This window comes from Nothobranchius furzeri, unplaced genomic scaffold (assembly GCF_043380555.1).
Source record: "Nothobranchius furzeri strain GRZ-AD unplaced genomic scaffold, NfurGRZ-RIMD1 Scf053, whole genome shotgun sequence".
Lineage (NCBI taxonomy): Eukaryota > Metazoa > Chordata > Actinopteri > Cyprinodontiformes > Nothobranchiidae > Nothobranchius > Nothobranchius furzeri.
In genome coordinates, this window is record NW_027223070.1 from 17,501 (window position 1) to 30,000 (window position 12,500).

Genomic DNA, 12,500 nt, shown 5'->3' on the forward strand with positions numbered 1-12,500 from the left:
GCGGGGTGGAGGAGCAGAAGCCAGCCTCCAGCAGCTGATGGCGGGGTGCAGGAGCAGAAGCCAGCCTCCAGCTGGTGATGGCGGGGTGAAGGAGCTGCAGCCAGCCTCCAGCAGCCAGCCTCCAGCTGGTGATGGCGGGGCGGAGGAGCAGGCAGCCTCCATCAGCTGATGGCGGGGTGTAGGAGCAGCAGCCAGCCTCCAGCTGGTGATGGCGGGGAGGAGGAGCAGCAGCAGCCAGCCTCCAGCAGCCAGCCAGCCTCCAGCAGCTGATGGCGGTGTGTGGGAGCAGCAGCCAGCCTCCAGCGGCCAGCCAGCCTCCAGCAGCTGATGGCGGGGTGGAGGAGCTGCAGCCAGCGTCCATCAGCTGATGGCGGGGTGGAAGAGCAGCAGGCAGCCTCCAGCTGGTGATGGCGGGGTGGAGGAGCTGCAGCCAGCGTCCAGCAGCTGATGGCGGGGTGCAGGAGCAGCAGCCAGCCTCCAGCAGCTGATGGCGGGGTGGAGGAGCTGCAGCCAGCCTCCAGCAGCCAGCCTCCAGCTAGTGATGGCGGGGTGGAGAAGCAGGCAGCCTCCGTCAGCTGATGGCGGGGTGGAGGAGCAGAAGCCAGCCTCCAGCAGCTGATGGCGGGGTGCAGGAGCTGCAGCCAGCGTCCAGCAGCTGATGGTGGGGTGGAGGAGCTGCAGCCAGCCTCCAGCAGCCAGCCTCCAGCTAGTGATGGCGGGGTGGAGAAGCAGGCAGCCTCCGTCAGCTGATGGCGGGGTGGAGGAGCAGAAGCCAGCCTCCAGCAGCTGATGGCGGGGTGCAGGAGCTGCAGCCAGCGTCCAGCAGCTGATGGTGGGGTGGAGGAGCTGCAGCCAGCGTCCAGCAGCTGATGGTGGGGTGGAGGAGCTGCAGCCAGCCTCCAGCAGCCAGCCTCCAGCAGCTGATGGCGGGGTGCAGGAGCAGCAGCCAGCCTCCAGCAGCTGATGGCGGGGTGCAGGAGCAGCAGGCAGCCTCCAGCAGCTGATGGCGGGGTGGAGGAGCAGAAGCCAGCCTCCAGCAGCTGATGGCGGGGTGCAGGAGCTGCAGCCAGCGTCCAGCAGCTGATGGTGGGGTGGAGGAGCTGCAGCCAGCGTCCAGCAGCTGATGGTTGGGTGGAGGAGCAGCAGCCAGCCTCCAGCAGCCAGCCTCCAGCTAGTGATGGCGGGGTGGAGAAGCAGGCAGCCTCCATCAGCTGATGGCGGGGTGGAGGAGCAGAAGCCAGCCTCCAGCTGGTGATGGCGGGGTGCAGGAGCTGCAGGCAGCCTCCAGCAGCTGATGGCGGGGTGCAGGAGCTGCAGGCAGCCTCCAGCAGCTGATGGCGGGGTGGAGGAGCTGCAGCCAGCGTCCAGCAGCTGATGGTGGGGTGGAGGAGCTGCAGCCAGCGTCCAGCAGCTGATGGTTGGGTGGAGGAGCAGCAGCCAGCCTCCAGCAGCTGATGGCGGGGTGCAGGAGCTGCAGGCAGCCTCCAGCAGCTGATGGCGGGGTGGAGGAGCTGCAGCCAGCCTCCAGCAGCCAGCCTCCAGCTAGTGATGGCGGGGTGGAGAAGCAGGCAGCCTCCATCAGCTGATGGCGGGGTGGAGGAGCAGAAGCCAGCCTCCAGCAGCTGATGGCGGGGTGCAGGAGGTGCAGGCAGCCTCCAGCAGCTGATGGCGGGGTGCAGGAGCAGCAGGCAGCCTCCAGCAGCTGATGGCGGGGTGCAGGAGCTGCAACCAGCCTCCAGCTGGTGATGGCGGGGTGGAGGAGCTGCAGCCAGCCTCCAGCAGCCAGCCCCCAGCAGCTGATGGCGGGGTGGAGGAGCAGAAGCCAGCCTCCAGCAGCTGATGGTGGGGTGCAGGAGCTGCAGCCAGCCTCCAGCAGCCAGCCTCCAGCTGGTGATGGCGGGGTGGAGGAGCAGCAGCAGACAGCCTCCAGCAGCCAGCCAGCCTCCAGGAGCTGATGGCGGTGTGTGGGAGCAGCAGCCAGCCTCCAGCGTTCAGCCAGCATCCATCAGCTGATGGCGGTGTGAAGGAGCTGCAGCCAGCCTCCAGCAGGTCATGGTGGGGTGGAGGAGCAGCAGCCAGCCTCCAGCAGCTGATGGCGGGTTGCAGGAGCTGCAGCCAGCCTCCAGCAAATGATGGCGGGGTGCAGGAGCTGCAGGCAGCCTCCAGCAGCTGATGGCGGGGTGCAGGAGCAGCAGGCAGCCTCCAGCTGCTGATGACGGGGTGCAGGAGCTGCAACCAGCCTCCAGCTGGTGATGGTGGGGTGGAGGAGCTGCAGCCAGCCTCGAACAGCTGATGGCAGGGTGCAGGAGCAGCAGCCAGCCTCCAGCAGCTGATGGCGGGGCGCAGGAGCTGCAGGCAGCCTCCAGCAGCTGATGGCGGGGTGCAGGAGCAGCAGCCAGCCTCCAGCTGGTGATGGCGGGGTGAAGGAGCTGCAGCCAGCCACCAGCAGCTGATGGCGGGGTGAAGGAGCTGCAGCCAGCCACCAGCAGCTGATGGCGGGGTGGAGGAGCTGCAGCCAGCGTCCAGCAGCTGATGGTTGGGTGGTGGAGGAGCAGCAGCCAGCCTCCAGCAGCTGATGGCGGGGTGCAGGAGCAGCAGCCAGCGTCCAGCAGCTGATGGTTGGGTGGAGGAGCAGCAGCCAGCCTCCAGCAGCTGCTGGCGGGGTGCAGGAGCAGCAGCCAGCCTCCAGCAGCTGATGGCGGGGTGCAGGAGCTGCAGGCAGCCTCCAGCAGCTGATGGCGGTGTGCAGGAGCTGCAGCCAGCCTCCAGCAGCTGATGGCGGGGTGCAGGGGCTGCAGGCAGCCTCCAGCAGCTGATGGCGGGGTGCAGGAGCTGCAACCAGCCTCCAGCTGGTGATGGCGGGGTGGAGGAGCAGCAGCCAGCCTCCAGCAGCCAGCCTCCAGCTGCTGATGGCGGGGTGGAGGAACAGAAGCCTCCAGCAGCTGATGGCAGGGTGCAGGAGCAGCAGCCAGCCTCCAGCTGGTGATGGCGGGGTGGAGGAGCTGAAACCTGGGTCGGACCTGGTCTGCAGCAGGGCCCATTACCACTCAGAAGCTGATGGCAGTGTGTGTTTAGGTCCCTGCGGGGTGGATGAGCTGAAACCTGGGTCAGACTTGGTGTGCAGCAGGGCTCAGCACCCTCCAGAAGCCGATGACAGTGTGTCTTTAACTCCCTGCCTGGTGGGAGAGCTGAAAGCTGGGTCGGACCTGGTCTTTAGCAGAGCTCAGCAGCCTCCAGAAGCTGATGGCAGTGTGTGTTTCATCCCCTGCGGGGTGGGAGAGCTGAAACGTGGGTCGGACCTGGTCTGCAGCAGGGCCCATCACCATCCAGAAGCTGACGGCGGTGTGTGTTTAAGTCCCTGCGGGGTGGGAGAGCCATAACCTGGGTCGGACCTGGTCTGCAGCAGAGCTCAGCAGCCTCCAGAACCTGATGGCAGTGTGTCTTTAATCCACTGCGGGGTGCAGGAGCTGAAACCTGGGTCGGACCTGGTCTGCAGCAGGGCTCAGCAGCCAGCAGAAGGTGACGGCAGTGTGTGTTTAGTTCCCTGCGGGGTGCAGGAGCTGAAACCTGGGTCGGACCTGGTCTGCAGCAGAGCTCAGCAGCCAGCAGAAGGTGATGGCAGTGTGTGTTTAAGTCCCTGCCTGGTGGGAGAGCTGAAACCTGGGTCGGACCTGGTCTATAGAAGAGCTCAGCAGCCTCCAGAAGCTGATGGCAGTGTGTGTGTTTTGGTCCCTGCGGGGTGCAGGAGCAGGAACCCGGGTCGGACCTGGTCTATAGCGGAGCTCAGCAGCCTCCAGCAGCTGATGGCAGTGTGTGTTTAATTCCCTGCCTGGTGGGAGAGCTGTAACCCGGGTCGGACTTGGTCTGCAGCAGGGCCCATCACCATCCAGAAGCTGATGGCAGTGTGTCTTTAATTCCCTGCGGGGTGGAGGAGCAGAAACCTGGGTCGGACCTGGTCTATAGCAGAGCTCAGCAGCCTCCAGAAGCTGATGGCAGTGTGTGTTCAAGTCCCTGCGGGGTGGGAGAGCTGAAACCTGGGTCGGACCTGGTCTATAGAAGAGCTCAGCAGCCTCCAGCAGCTGATGGCAGTGTGTGTTTAAGTCCCTGCGGGGTGGGAGAGCTATATCCCGGGTCGGACCTGGTCTATAGCAGAGCTCAGCAGCCTCCAGCAGCTGATGGCAGTGTGTGTTTAAGTCCCTGCGGGGTGGGAGAGCTGAAACCTCGGTCGGACCTGGTCTATGGCAGAGCTCAGCAGCCTCCAGAAGCTGATGGCAGCGTGCCTCTAAGTCCCTGCCTGGTGGGAGAGCTGAAACCTGGGTCGGACATGGTCTGCAGCAGGGCTCGGCAGCCTCCAGCAGCTGATGGCAGTGTGTCTTTAAGTCCCTGCCTGGTGGGAGAGCTGAAACCTGGGTCGGACCTGGTCTATAGCAGAGCTCAGCAGCCTCCAGCAGCTGATGGCAGTGTGTGTTTAAGTCCCTGCCTGGTGTGAGAGCTGAAACCTGGGTCGGACCTGGTCTATAGCAGAGCTCAGCAGCCTCCAGCAGCTGATGGCAGTGTGTCTTTAAGTCACTGCCTGGTGGGAGAGCTGAAACCTGGGTCGGACCTGGTCTATAGTAGAGCTCAGCAGCCTCCAGCAGCTGATTGCAGTGTGTGTTTAAGTCCCTGCCTGGTGGGAGAGCTGATATCCGGGTCGGACCTGGTCCACAGCAGGGCCCATCACCCTCCAGAAGCTGGTGGCAGTGTGTGTTTAAGTCCCTGCGGGGTGCAGGAGCAGAAACCTGGGTGGGACCTGGTCTGCAGCAGAGCTCGGCAGCCTCCAGCAGCTGATGGCAGTGAGTGTTTAAGTCCCTGCGGGGTGGGAGAGCTATATCCCGGGTCAGACCTGGTCTAAAGCAGGGCCCATCACCCTCCAGAAGCTGGTGGCAGTGTGTGTTTAAGTCCCTGCGGGGTGGAGGAGCAGAAACCTGGGTCGGACCCGGTCTACAGCAGAGCTCAGCAGCCCCCAGAAGCTGATGGCAGTGTGTGTGTGTGTGTGTGTGTTTAAGTCTCTGCCTGGTTGGAGAGCCGATACCTGGGTCGGACCTGGTCTGCAGCAGGGCTCAGCAGCCTCCAGAAGCTGATGGCAGTGTGTCTTTCATTCCCTGCGGGGTGCAGGAGCAGAAACCTGGGTCGGACCTGGTCTATAGCGGAGCTCAGCAGCCTCCAGCAGCTGATGGCAGTGTGTGTGTTAAAGACCCTGCGGGGTGGGAGAGCTGAAACCTGGGTCGGACCTGGTCTGCAGCAGGGCTCAGCAGCCCCCAGAAGCTGATGGCTGTGTGTGTTTAAGTCCCTGCGGGGTGGGAGAGCTGAAACCTGGGTCGGACCTGGCCCGCAGCAGGGCCCATCACCCTCCAGAAGCTGATGGCGGTGTGGGTTTAAGTCCCTGCGGGGTTGAGGAGCTGAAACCTGGGTCGGACCTGGTCTGCAGCAGGGCCCATCACCATCCAGAAGCTGATGGCTGTGTGTGTTTAAGTCCCAGGGGGGTGGGAGAGCCATAACCTGGGTCGGACCTGGTCTGCAGCAGGGCTCAGCAGCCTCCAGTTGCAGATGGCAGTGTGTGTTTAGTTCCCTGCGGGGTGCAGGAGCTGAAACCTGGGTCGGACCTGGTCTATAGCAGAGCTCAGCAGCCTCCAGAAGCTGATGGCAGTGTGTCTTCAATTCCCTGCGGGGTGCAGGAGCTGATACCTGGGTCGGACCTGGTCTGCAGCAGGGCCCATCACCATCCAGACGCTGATGGCAGTGTGTGTTTAAGTCCTAGTGGGCTGCAGGAGCTGAAACCTGGGTCGGACCTGCTCTATAGTAGAGCTCAGCAGCCTCCAGAAGCTGATGGCAGTGTGTCTTTAAGTCCCTGCGGGGTGGGATAGCTGAAACCTGGGTCGGACCTGGTCTGCAGCAGGGCCCATCACCATCCAGACGCTGATGGCAGTGTGTGTTTAAGTCCTAGTGGGCTGCAGGAGCTGAAACCTGGGTCGGACCTGCTCTATAGTAGAGCTCAGCAGCCTCCAGAAGCTGATGGCAGTGTGTCTTTAAGTCCCTGCGGGGTGGGATAGCTGAAACCTGGGTCGGACCTGGTCTGCAGCAGGGCCCATCACCCTCCAGAAGCTGTTGGCAGTGTGTCTTCCATTCCTAGTGGGGCAGGGGAGCAAAGACCTGGGCAGAGGAGCGCCTGTCTGCATCCGATCCGGCCCCTCAGCAGCCCGCCGTGAGCCTTAGAGAACCCCCCCCCCCCCCCAGCGGGCTCCAGGAACCGGGCCCTGCGTCGGACCCAGCTCAGTAAGGCCCTCCCTCGGGCCCTGCAGCAGGTGGCCCCGTCTATGCAGTCGAAAACCCCGCGAAAATCGGTGTAGAAACGCCCGAGAGGCGTGGTGCGGTTCCCCCGGCCGGTACCGGGTCCGGACCGGTCCGGAAGTCCACCCAGAACACTGCCTGGGGCTTCTGGGCGGCTCCCCAGGCGCAGGCAGTCGAAAACCGCGTGAAAATCGGTTCAGAATTGACAAAACGGCGACCTCGTCGCTCCAAAAACTAAGTCCAAACTAAGCCTTTCGCTTATCGCTTAACGCTTAAGGCGGTCGGCCTTATGGCCAGTAAATGAAAAGTGCCTGCGCCCCTGGAGGTTTTGGAAGGTGCGAGCGATGACCATGCTCGGGTTAGTAGGTGAGGCCATCGGAAAACCAGCGTGAGTTGGCGGGTTTGGGTGGCAATCTATTCCAGGCAGAGTCGACTATCTCTGGGCATCAATTTTGGGATTTTTCCGGCTCTGGTTCTGGGAGAAACGCAGGGGCAAAGTGCACGAGCCGCGGCCGATTTTGGTGGCCTGTCCCTGGGCACAAAGTCTGAGGAGTGTGGGCCTGGTTCTCCGAAAAATACCAGTCTGCTGGAGCTCACTCCCATGGCTCCAGGGGGCACGGCACACCCCCCGGTAGCCGACCAAAGTGCTCTACTCGGGCCAGACTCGGACCCACGACCCGGGGTGAGAACCACAACTACTGGTCATCCTTTTGACCTCCAGGGGGCGCGGCAGAGCCTCCCCAGTCCGACGCAAGTGCCCCACTTGGGCCATACTCAGACCCACGGCCCGGGGCGAGAACCACAACTACTGGTCATCCTTTAGACCTCCAGGGGGCCCGGCACAGCCTCCCTAGACCGACACAAGTGCTCCACTTGGGCTGTACTCTGACCCAAGTCCCGGTGCGAGAACCACAACTACTGGTCATCCTTTAGACCTCCAGGGGGCCCGGCACAGCCTCCCTAGGCCGACACAAGTGCTCCACTTGGGCTATACTCTGACCCAAGTCCCGGGGCGAGAACCACAACTACTGGTCATCCTTTTGACCTCATGGTCATCCTTTAGATCTCCAGGGGGCCCGGCACAGCCTCCCTAGGCCGACACAAGTGCTCCACTTGGGCTATACTCTGACCCAAGTCCCGGGGCGAGAACCACAACTACTGGTCATCCTTTAGACCTCCAGGGGGCACGGCACACCCCCCGGTAGCCGACCAAAGTGCTCTACTCGGGCCAGACTCGGACCCACGACCCGGGGTGAGAACCACAACTACTGGTCATCCTTTAGACCTCCAGGGGGCCCGGCACAGCCTCCCTAGTCCGACACAAGTGCTCCACTTGGGCTATACTCTGACCCAAGTCCCGGGGCGAGAACCACAACTACTGGTCATCCTTTAGACCTCCAGGGGGACCGGCACAGCCTCCCTAGACCGACACAAGTGCACCACTTGGGCCATACTCTGACCCAAGTCCCGGGGCGAGAACCACAACTACTGGTCATCCTTTTGACCTCATGGTCATCCTTTAGACCTCAAGGGGGCACGGCAGAGCCTCCCTAGTCCGACACAAGTGTCCCACTTGGGCTATACTATGACCCAAGTCCCGGGGCGAGAACCACAACTACTGGTCATCCTTTAGACCTCAAGGGGGCACGGCAGAGCCTCCCTAGTCCGACACAAGTGTCCCACTTGGGCCATACTCAGACCCACGGCCCGGGGCGAGAACCACAACTACTGGTCATCCTTTAGACCTCCAGGGGGCCCGGCACAGCCTCCCTAGTCCGACGCAAGTGCTCCACTTGGGCTGTACTCTGACCCAAGTCCCGGGGCGAGAACCACAACTAATGGTCATCCTTTAGACCTCCAGGGGGCACGGCACAGCCTCCCTAGTCCGACACAAGTGCTCCACTTGGGCTATACTCTGACCCAAGTCCCGGGGCGAGAACCACAACTACTGGTCATCCTTTAGACCTCCAGGGGGCACGGCAGAGCCTCCCTAGTCCGACACAAGTGTCCCACTTGGGCTATTCTCTGACCCAAGTCCCGGGGCGAGAACCACAACTACTGGTCATCCTTTAGACCTCCAGGGGGCACGACACAGCCTCCCTAGTCCGACCCAAGTGCTCCACTTGGGCTATACTATGACCCAAGTCCCGGGGCGAGAACCACAACTACTGGTCATCCTTTAGACCTCCAGGGGGCACGGCACAGCCTCCCTAGTCCGACACAAGTGCTCCACTTGGGCTATACTCTGACCCAAGTCCCGGGGCGAGAACCACAACTACTGGTCATCCTTTAGACCTCCAGGGGGCACGGCACAGCCTCCCTAGTCCGACACAAGTGCTCCACTTGGGCTATACTCTGACCCAAGTCCCGGGGCGAGAACCACAACTACTGGTCATCCTTTTGACCTCATGGTCATCCTTTAGACCTCCAGGGGGCCCGGCACAGCCTCCCTAGGCCGACACAAGTGCTCCACTTGGGCTATACTCTGACCCAAGTCCCGGGGCGAGAACCACAACTACTGGTCATCCTTTAGACCTCCAGGGGGCACGGCACAGCCTCCCTAGTCCGACACAAGTGCTCCACTTGGGCTATACTCTGACCCAAGTCCCGGGGCGAGAACCACAACTACTGGTCATCCTTTTGACCTCATGGTCATCCTTTAGACCTCCAGGGGGCCCGGCACAGCCTCCCTAGACCGACACAAGTGCTCCACTTGGGCTGTACTCTGACCCAAGTCCCGGTGCGAGAACCACAACTACTGGTCATCCTTTAGACCTCCAGGGGGCCCGGCACAGCCTCCCTAGGCCGACACAAGTGCTCCACTTGGGCTATACTCTGACCCAAGTCCCGGGGCGAGAACCACAACTACTGGTCATCCTTTTGACCTCATGGTCATCCTTTAGATCTCCAGGGGGCCCGGCACAGCCTCCCTAGGCCGACACAAGTGCTCCACTTGGGCTATACTCTGACCCAAGTCCCGGGGCGAGAACCACAACTACTGGTCATCCTTTAGACCTCCAGGGGGCACGGCACACCCCCCGGTAGCCGACCAAAGTGCTCTACTCGGGCCAGACTCGGACCCACGACCCGGGGTGAGAACCACAACTACTGGTCATCCTTTAGACCTCCAGGGGGCCCGGCACAGCCTCCCTAGTCCGACACAAGTGCTCCACTTGGGCTATACTCTGACCCAAGTCCCGGGGCGAGAACCACAACTACTGGTCATCCTTTAGACCTCCAGGGGGACCGGCACAGCCTCCCTAGACCGACACAAGTGCACCACTTGGGCCATACTCTGACCCAAGTCCCGGGGCGAGAACCACAACTACTGGTCATCCTTTTGACCTCATGGTCATCCTTTAGACCTCAAGGGGGCACGGCAGAGCCTCCCTAGTCCGACACAAGTGTCCCACTTGGGCTATACTATGACCCAAGTCCCGGGGCGAGAACCACAACTACTGGTCATCCTTTAGACCTCAAGGGGGCACGGCAGAGCCTCCCTAGTCCGACACAAGTGTCCCACTTGGGCCATACTCAGACCCACGGCCCGGGGCGAGAACCACAACTACTGGTCATCCTTTAGACCTCCAGGGGGCCCGGCACAGCCTCCCTAGTCCGACGCAAGTGCTCCACTTGGGCTGTACTCTGACCCAAGTCCCGGGGCGAGAACCACAACTAATGGTCATCCTTTAGACCTCCAGGGGGCACGGCACAGCCTCCCTAGTCCGACACAAGTGCTCCACTTGGGCTATACTCTGACCCAAGTCCCGGGGCGAGAACCACAACTACTGGTCATCCTTTAGACCTCCAGGGGGCACGGCAGAGCCTCCCTAGTCCGACACAAGTGTCCCACTTGGGCTATTCTCTGACCCAAGTCCCGGGGCGAGAACCACAACTACTGGTCATCCTTTAGACCTCCAGGGGGCACGACACAGCCTCCCTAGTCCGACCCAAGTGCTCCACTTGGGCTATACTATGACCCAAGTCCCGGGGCGAGAACCACAACTACTGGTCATCCTTTAGACCTCCAGGGGGCACGGCACAGCCTCCCTAGTCCGACACAAGTGCTCCACTTGGGCTATACTCTGACCCAAGTCCCGGGGCGAGAACCACAACTACTGGTCATCCTTTAGACCTCCAGGGGGCACGGCACAGCCTCCCTAGTCCGACACAAGTGCTCCACTTGGGCTATACTCTGACCCAAGTCCCGGGGCGAGAACCACAACTACTGGTCATCCTTTTGACCTCATGGTCATCCTTTAGACCTCCAGGGGGCCCGGCACAGCCTCCCTAGGCCGACACAAGTGCTCCACTTGGGCTATACTCTGACCCAAGTCCCGGGGCGAGAACCACAACTACTGGTCATCCTTTAGACCTCCAGGGGGCACGGCACAGCCTCCCTAGTCCGACACAAGTGCTCCACTTGGGCTATACTCTGACCCAAGTCCCGGGGCGAGAACCACAACTACTGGTCATCCTTTTGACCTCATGGTCATCCTTTAGACCTCCAGGGGGCCCGGCACAGCCTCCCTAGACCGACACAAGTGCTCCACTTGGGCTGTACTCTGACCCAAGTCCCGGTGCGAGAACCACAACTACTGGTCATCCTTTAGACCTCCAGGGGGCCCGGCACAGCCTCCCTAGGCCGACACAAGTGCTCCACTTGGGCTATACTCTGACCCAAGTCCCGGGGCGAGAACCACAACTACTGGTCATCCTTTTGACCTCATGGTCATCCTTTAGATCTCCAGGGGGCCCGGCACAGCCTCCCTAGGCCGACACAAGTGCTCCACTTGGGCTATACTCTGACCCAAGTCCCGGGGCGAGAACCACAACTACTGGTCATCCTTTAGACCTCCAGGGGGCACGGCACACCCCCCGGTAGCCGACCAAAGTGCTCTACTCGGGCCAGACTCGGACCCACGACCCGGGGTGAGAACCACAACTACTGGTCATCCTTTAGACCTCCAGGGGGCCCGGCACAGCCTCCCTAGTCCGACACAAGTGCTCCACTTGGGCTATACTCTGACCCAAGTCCCGGGGCGAGAACCACAACTACTGGTCATCCTTTAGACCTCCAGGGGGACCGGCACAGCCTCCCTAGACCGACACAAGTGCACCACTTGGGCCATACTCTGACCCAAGTCCCGGGGCGAGAACCACAACTACTGGTCATCCTTTTGACCTCATGGTCATCCTTTAGACCTCAAGGGGGCACGGCAGAGCCTCCCTAGTCCGACACAAGTGTCCCACTTGGGCTATACTATGACCCAAGTCCCGGGGCGAGAACCACAACTACTGGTCATCCTTTAGACCTCAAGGGGGCACGGCAGAGCCTCCCTAGTCCGACACAAGTGTCCCACTTGGGCCATACTCAGACCCACGGCCCGGGGCGAGAACCACAACTACTGGTCATCCTTTAGACCTCCAGGGGGCCCGGCACAGCCTCCCTAGTCCGACGCAAGTGCTCCACTTGGGCTGTACTCTGACCCAAGTCCCGGGGCGAGAACCACAACTAATGGTCATCCTTTAGACCTCCAGGGGGCACGGCACAGCCTCCCTAGTCCGACACAAGTGCTCCACTTGGGCTATACTCTGACCCAAGTCCCGGGGCGAGAACCACAACTACTGGTCATCCTTTAGACCTCCAGGGGGCACGGCAGAGCCTCCCTAGTCCGACACAAGTGTCCCACTTGGGCTATTCTCTGACCCAAGTCCCGGGGCGAGAACCACAACTACTGGTCATCCTTTAGACCTCCAGGGGGCACGACACAGCCTCCCTAGTCCGACCCAAGTGCTCCACTTGGGCTATACTATGACCCAAGTCCCGGGGCGAGAACCACAACTACTGGTCATCCTTTAGACCTCCAGGGGGCACGGCACAGCCTCCCTAGTCCGACACAAGTGCTCCACTTGGGCTATACTCTGACCCAAGTCCCGGGGCGAGAACCACAACTACTGGTCATCCTTTAGACCTCCAGGGGGCACGGCACAGCCTCCCTAGTCCGACACAAGTGCTCCACTTGGGCTATACTCTGACCCAAGTCCCGGGGCGAGAACCACAACTACTGGTCATCCTTTTGACCTCATGGTCATCCTTTAGACCTCCAGGGGGCCCGGCACAGCCTCCCTAGGCCGACACAAGTGCTCCACTTGGGCTATACTCTGACCCA